General features: G+C 29.8%; 1 long non-coding RNA gene across 1 annotated transcript; it reads left to right on the top strand.

Moving 5' to 3' along the window:
- Positions 1 to 1,316: 1,316 nt before the first annotated feature.
- LOC123911372 lies at positions 1,317 to 8,092 on the top strand. Its single transcript, XR_006810488.1, has 3 exons — positions 1,317 to 1,690; positions 3,239 to 6,307; positions 7,844 to 8,092. It is a non-coding gene; the product is annotated as an uncharacterized LOC123911372 (long non-coding RNA).
- The last annotated feature ends 286 nt before the right edge of the window (positions 8,093 to 8,378 follow it).

Here is an 8,378-nt window from a genome sequence, read left to right as displayed (position 1 = left end):
TGAGCGTTAAGACATTTTTCAGTAATGAAGAGAAATGATCTTTATAATTCTATGACTTACTTTTGATGGCAGATAGCACATACCCTTTTGTGTTAATTTCATGCAAGAGCATATGAAAATGAAATTAATAAGATAGTACTTATAAAAAGCTTATTACAAAATTGAAGATCATTGCGGTGAAAAACTATTTTGGTAAAACATATGTTATAACAATTAGCTAAATCCAAACTTAAAACTCTAATGCTTAATCCTTTAACCACCCCAACCCGAAAAATAGAACTTGGTTAATAGAAAAGTTCACACCAAACTCATGTATCTCTCATAAATGAATTCAAATATTGGTGAATGGCTTATCCCCACTCCTTGTTAATTCTTTTTGTGATTAGTAATGGTTAATTATATAATTCGGTATATGTTTTTGCCTATTGTTTTCCTCTTTCCTCCCTAATAAAACCATAACCATAACAAAAAATGGATCGAAAGAAAACTACCATCAATTATTGTGGAAGAATGAAAAATAAAAAATGAAACTGCAAAAAAGAAAATAAAAAAAAATAGAATCAGTGCAGTAGAAAACATTAGAGAAAAAGGAAATGATAAGAAATATAGATGGTCGCATGGAGTATTTGTTCTCAGATACATTTGATGCGGTTAAATTCCACCGCTAATTAATTAAAATCAGTTAATTGTAAATGAAGGGTAAAATTGGAAATAATAAAAATCCACACCAAATTGAGACATCCCCTTTATATTATGTATAGATCATTGGTATGCAATGGTTTTGGTAATTTTTTTTAGAAACGGAGTGAAGTTGAGGGTGACACACGTAACAATATAATGCAGTTTCAATTTTATTTTTAATTAATTAAAATCAGTTAATTGTAAATGAAGGGTAAAATTGGAAATAATAAAAATCCACACCAAATTGAGACATTCCCTTTATATTATGTATAGATTAATTAATTAAAATCAGTTAATTGTAAATGAAGGGTAAAATTGGAAATAATAAATATCCACACCAAATTGAGACATCCCCTTTATATTATGTATAGATCATTGGTATGCAATGGTTTTGGTAATTTTTTTAGAAACGGAGTGAAGTTGAGGGTGACACACGTAACAATATAATGCAGTTTCAATTTTTATTTTTAATTAATTAAAATCAGTTAATTGTAAATGAAGGGTAAAATTGGAAATAATAAAAATCCACACCAAATTGAGACATCCCCTTTATATTATGTATAGATTAATTAATTAAAATCAGTTAATTGTAAATGAAGGGTAAAATTGGAAATAATAAAAATCCACACTGTAACATCCCGATTTTATTAATAAGTCATTTATTAATTTATTTGTGTTTATTTAATTATGTGGCGTATAACTTTCGTAAGTTAGTATTTATGAGTTTTAACCGATTTTAATTAATTAGTGAGTTTATGTGAATTGGGCCTAAAGGGTGATGAGATGAGTAGAATGAGGGGGTGCTAATTGGAAAACAAACCCTTTGTATTAAGCAAACTTTATCTATTAAATAAAAAACCATTTATCACAAAAAAGAAAAAAAAAACAAGAAGAAAAGAATAGAAAAGAGGTAGAACGAGGAAGAGAAAAGAGAAAAAGAAAGAAAAAGAACAAACTTAGAGAAGGAGAAAAATCAAGAGAAGGACCAAAGATTCCAACTATTGTTAAGGTAAGAGGGATAGTAACATAGTTATTGGAGATGATTCATGAGAGGAGAGAAAATTATTTTTCTCTAGCCCAAACTCTCTCATCTCAATTGGGTGTTTGTATGTAGGATTTGGGAATGTGTTTATTAAGAATTTTTATGTGTTGATTCATGATTCTACTTGTTCTATCATGATTATATTGAGTGTTTTAATATGATAAAAATGCTCACTTTGATGTTTGATGTTGTTGTTTGATGATTTTAATTGGATTTGTGATTTTGAGCTTAAATCCATGAAATAAGTGATTATACATATGATTAAGTTGTTTTTAAGTGATTTTAAGCATGTATGATCATAGTATATGATGGTAATGAGTTTTGGGTCGAAATAAGTGCTTATATGTGAAGAATAAGTGATTTTTGAACAATCCCGTTTCCAAAACGTATTTTTTCTGCAATTCTGCAGCTTTGCGTCGAAAACTGGCCGACGCTATAGCCGACGCAACCCGTTATGTTGACTAATTTTGACTTTTTGTTGACTTATGCACTCGGAACCCATTTTGCCTAGTTTTTTGTGTAGATTCCGATTACGCAATTATTTTTCTGAGATGATGCTTGATTATTGGTGGTTGCTTAATTAGTTTGATTAATTGAATTAAATAACTAATTATTGTTGATTAGTTTTAGTATCTTTTGAGTATGGAATAAATGTATTTTCCTTGAGTTGTTGATGATGATTATGTTGTTAACCCTTGTTGATACATTATGTGTTGATGATTAATGATGACGATTGTTGATGTTAATTAATGATTGATGTATTATCATTATGTTGATGAATTATTGATGAATAAATTTTATTGAAGATTAGTGTGATTATGTGATGATGTATTGACGATGAATCATAATATTAGTGATTTATGATGTTGAATTATCATGTTGATTTATTGATGATGATAAATGATGATTTATCATGAGTATAGTTATTCTAAAGACGATGATTTAGAATATTTGGATTATATTATCCATATTATGTTGATGTATTAGTTGAGATAAAACCATATGTTTGGTATATGCACATTTCATGCATTCATAAGTTGTGTATATTGATGAGTATCCTAGAGACGATGATCTAGTTTACTGTTATTCTAGAGACGATGATCTAGAATGTTTTAGAGACGATGATCTAAAACACTTGGGTTAAGTTATCCAAGATTATGATGAATTGGTACCACATGCATATAGATATGTCTAGGTGACATCATATCTATGTGACATTAGAATGCATTAGGAATTATGTGGCATTCACAATTGATAAATAATATTTGTCTTTGTGTATTCCTTATTTGTTGGATGTTTGTATTCCTCAAATTGATAAATGAATATGTCTGATATATGTCTGAGTATGTCTGTTACATACCTGGATATACTTAATACACGTGTGAGTTGTCTGAATCGAATTTATTCAACTGTTTTATGTTATTTAGTGTCTGATATTCGATGTATTAGTCACTGATTATGATTATGTTATCTAACCCTCTGTTTTGTGTTTGTGCTGAACCGTTGGGGGTTCAGATCCTCAGGTTGTGTATGTTTGTCGGTGTTCGAGTTGTTGGTGAAGCTCCCCTCTGATTGTGACACGGAAAAAGGGTTCATAGAGTCTTTTACTGTTGTTGTCTTATTTAATTTAAAGATGTATTAGGAAAAATATTTTTGTATAAGTGATGTTTTACTAATTAATTTAATTAGTATTGTTTTAACGAAGAATGTAACACCTTGAACCAATATTTTATAAATTCATTTCGACTTAGAGTCTTAAAGTTATATTTTTTATCCGTTGCGTAGTTTTTGAAAAAGCATTCTTTTATTAAGATAAATTGAATATTGGGTTAGGGTGTTACAAATTGGTATCAGAGCCCCGTTGTCTTCGGACTGTGTGGGTTATGTGTCAGTCAGAGCAGGTCTGTGCAGTCAGACCGAGTGAGCGCGGTGTCAGTCGTGTCTGTGTAACTGTTATGATTTCGTGTGATTTAATTTTTGTAGTTACACTTGCACATTAGTCACTATTTAATTATTTTTCAAATGTGTGATTTGTTTCATGAATTTCATTGCTAGTTCTTTGTTAACGAGTAGTTTTATTTGATTCATGAGACTTGTGCTTTTAATTGGTATTGACTTTAGAATTTATAATTCTTACTTAATGATTGAATATTAAAATGATGATAGTTTATGTGATAACTTGTTAATACTTGAATGATAAATGATGTTTTGCACTAGTTGCTTGAATATGAGATTTCTTGTCTTCTTGTAATTATTGTGAGTAAACTAGATGTGAAGTTGGTAATCATTTTGTTATTAATTGAACTTGTGTAGGATGTTGAAATTTATTTTTCTATTTAGAATCAAGCATAACTTTGAATATGGTAATGGAATTAATAGTTAAATTAATTATATGTGGTAGAGTTTATTTGAATTCTTATGAATGTATACATGGGCATCTTTTGTGTAGTTCTTTCTGACGTAAAATAATTTTAGAACTAGTATTAGTTCTTGATGATGTGAATCTTATTGGAAATATAATTGTTTTCTTTTGAGTAAGTGAAACATAATTTTATAAAGTAAGAAGAGTAAAATAACTAGTGGTGAAGTTAAGTGGATTCTAGGATATATTTGACATATGTTTTATTTTATATATGACATGCGCTAAATTATTCAAATGAAAGTTGATTTGTCCTTTTTGTTATCTGTGAGTTATAGGGAGTAACTAAACTATTTTCTTTAAGGGTGTATTTGGTAAATGTGATGTACAAGTTTTGATTGTTTTATTTTACTATGTTAATTATCATGTTAAGTTAATGATTTTCTTGCATGATATGTTTATGTGAATATGAATTGTTGAATTTTTAAAATATGTTGCTATGAAATATTTATCTTTTCTTGTTTTGATTTGATTTGATTTGATTTAATTCTTAATTTTTCGAATTAAGGGAAGATATATGTTACTTGAATGTCTATCTGAAATGTTTTGCTTTTGTGCAATTTTATATAGATGTTCATGTTTTGTATTTCGTAGTTTAGTCATTGTATGCGACATGTGTGTAAACACTGTCGATACTAGTTTCTTTCATGAGATCTAGTTAGAGAACCGTAGAAGTCTCCAGTTATGTATGAGAGGAGAATTACAATAGGAGTTATAGGTGAGTTTGAGATAAGTGGGGGAGAAGGTTAAATTCCTTTGAGATGTTTAAGTGTAGAAGAATAAGATGGATAGAGATGTCCGAAGGAGAGCGTTCATGTGTTGGTGTTGTCCATTTCGGAGTTAGATGATTTGGAAGAGAGTTAGAAGACTGCTAGAGAAGAAGTTTGTCAGATCGATTGTTTTGCCATGAAGAGCGCCAATGTTGTTAAGTAAGAAGAGAGGATGAATTATGAGAAAATCGGCGGAGATTAGTAAGATCAAATTCATTATGTTTGAAATAATGAAGAAAGGTGTAGAGTAAAGTGTAGTATGTGATGAGAAAATAAAGGATTTCGAATATTGTAATCGTGAGTAGTTGAACAATATTGAAGTATTGCAACTTAAGAGATGTTTGGATATAAGTATCTCGACAAAAGAAGTGATATTGGAAACTGTGATGAAAGATGGACGTGAAGTAATGATTTGGAAACAGGGTAATGGTGTTGGAGTTTGACTTAAGAAATTGAGTTTGGTGTGAAAGGAATAATTGTGTCGTTAATGACGTAGTTTCGATGTTCATTAATGGGATTTAGAACTATATGTTGTGCTGAAAAACTTAAGACTGTGGTTTGGATAAGAATTGAACATGGACGTATTCAGATTAAAAGGAACTAAGAGACTAAAAGGAAAAAGAAGGAACCTGTGAAAACTTGTAAAGTTGTGAAGTTATCAACAGAGATGAGATTTTTTCGGAGTACGTGAAATGGATTGAGTGGTACTTGTTGTGGAATGTTACTTTTCGGATGTTTCGTGCTTATGAAAGCCCTATTGTAGTTTGGTAAAGATGGTTTATGCCATCATCATGATTATTGGCTATTTATTGACAAATTGAGGAACTGGCCGTCCTTGATCTCTTGTTAATAAGTATATGAAAATCGTGTTGATTGGATGAGACTAATTTTGTCAAACTCTGGTAGTGTATATGGTTTTGAGTGTTTTGTTGAAAAATCAAATGGAGGAGTCTTATCTGGAGTTGTTTTAGCCGGACAATTTTCGAGGGCGAAAATTCTTTAAGTGGGGGAGAGTTGTAACATCCCGATTTTATTAATAAGTCATTTATTAATTTATTTGTGTTTATTTAATTATGTGGCGTATAACTTTCGTAAGTTAGTATTTATGAGTTTTAACCGGTTTTAATTAATTAGTGAGTTTATGTGAATTGGGCCTAAATGGTGATGAGATGAGTAGAATGAGGGGGTGCTAATTGGAAAACAAACCCTTTGTATTAAGCAAACTTTATCTATTAAATAAAAAACCATTTATCACAAAAAAGAAAAAAAAAACAAGAAGAAAAGAATAGAAAAGAGGTAGAACGAGGAAGAGAAAAGAGAAAAAGAAAGAAAAAGAACAAACTTAGAGAAGGAGAAAAATCAAGAGAAGGACCAAAGATTCCAACTATTGTTAAGGTAAGAGGGATAGTAACATAGCTATTGGAGATGATTCATGAGAGGAGAGAAAATTATTTTTCTCTAGCCCAAACTCTCTCATCTCAATTGGGGGTTTGTATGTGGGATTTGGGAATGTGTTTATTAAGAATTTTTATGTGTTGATTCATGATTCTACTTGTTCTATCATGATTATATTGAGTGTTTTAATATGATAAAAATGCTCACTTTGATGTTTGATGTTGTTGTTTGATGATTTTAATTGGATTTGTGATTTTGAGCTTAAATCCATGAAATAAGTGATTATACATATGATTAAGTTGTTTTTAAGTGATTTTAAGCATGTATGATCATAGTATATGTTGGTAATGAGTTTTGGGTCGAAATAAGTGCTTATATGTGAAGAATAAGTGATTTTTGAACAATCCCGTTTCCAAAACGTATTTTTTCTGCAATTCTGCAGCTTTGCGTCGAAAACTAGCCGACGCAACCTGTTATGTTGACTAATTTTGACTTTTTGTTGACTTATGCACTCGGAACCCATTTTGCCTAGTTTTTTGTGTAGATTCCGATTACGCAATTATTTTTCTGAGATGATGCTTGATTATTGGTGGTTGCTTAATTAGTTTGATTAATTGAATTAAATAATTAATTATTGTTGATTAGTTTTAGTATCTTTTGAGTATGGAATAAATGTATTTTCCTTGAGTTGTTGATGATGATTATGTTGTTAACCCTTGTTGATACATTATGTGTTGATGATTAATGATAACGATTGTTGATGTTAATTAATGATTGATGTATTATCATTATGTTGATGAATTATTGATGAATAAATTTTATTGAAGATTAGTGTGATTATGTGATGATGTATTGACGATGAATCATAATATTAGTGATTTATGATGTTGAATTATCATGTTGATTTATTGATGATGATAAATGATGATTTATCATGAGTATAGTTATTCTAAAGACGATGATTTAGAATATTTGGATTATATTATCCATATTATGTTGATGTATTAGTTGATATAAAACCATATGTTTGGTATATGCACATTTCATGCATTCATAAGTTGTGTATATTGACGAGTATCCTAGAGACGATGATCTAGTTTACTGTTATTCTAGAGACGATGATCTAGAATGTTTTAGAGACGATGATCTAAAACACTTGGGTTAAGTTATCCAAGATTATGATGAATTGGTACCACATGCATATAGATATGTCTAGGTGACATCATATCTATGTGACATTAGAATGCATTAGGAATTATGTGGCATTCACAATTGATAAATAATATTTGTCTTTGTGTATTCCTTATTTGTTGGATGTTTGTATTCCTCAAATTGATAAATGAATATGTCTGATATATGTCTGAGTATGTCTGTTACATACCTGGATATACTTAATACACGTGTGAGTTGTCTGAATCGAATTTATTCAACTGTTTTATGTTATTTAGTGTCTGATATTCGATGTATTAGTCACTGATTATGATTATGTTATCTAACCCTCTGTTTTGTGTTTGTGCTGAACCGTTGGGGGTTCAGATCCTCAGGTTGTGTATGTTTGTCGGTGTTCGAGTTGTTGGTGAAGCTCCGCTCTGATTGTGACACGGAAAAAGGGTTCATAGAGTCTTTTACTGTTGTTGTCTTATTTAATTTAAAGATGTATTAGGAAAAATATTTTTGTATAAGTGATGTTTTACTAATTAATTTAATTAGTATTGTTTTAACGAAGAATGTAACACCTTGAACCAATATTTTATAAATTCATTTCGACTTAGAGTCTTAAAGTTATATTTTTTATCTGTTGCGTAGTTTTTGAAAAAGCATTCTTTTATTAAGATAAATTGAATATTGGGTTAGGGTGTTACACACACCAAATTGAGACATCCCCTTTATATTATGTATAGATCATTGGTATGCAATGGTTTTGGTAAATTTTTTTAGAAACGGAGTGAAGTTGAGGGTGACACACGTAACAATATAATGCAGTTTCAATTTTTATTTTTAATTAATTAAAATCAGTTAATTGTAAATGAAGGGTAAAATTGGAAATAATAAAAATCCACACCAAATTGAG

This window comes from Trifolium pratense, linkage group LG2 (genome assembly GCF_020283565.1).
Source record: "Trifolium pratense cultivar HEN17-A07 linkage group LG2, ARS_RC_1.1, whole genome shotgun sequence".
In the NCBI taxonomy this organism is placed as follows: Eukaryota; Viridiplantae; Streptophyta; class Magnoliopsida; order Fabales; family Fabaceae; genus Trifolium; species Trifolium pratense.
The sequence above is the reverse complement of the archived record's forward strand: the minus strand, read 5'-3'. Positions and strand labels throughout refer to the sequence as shown.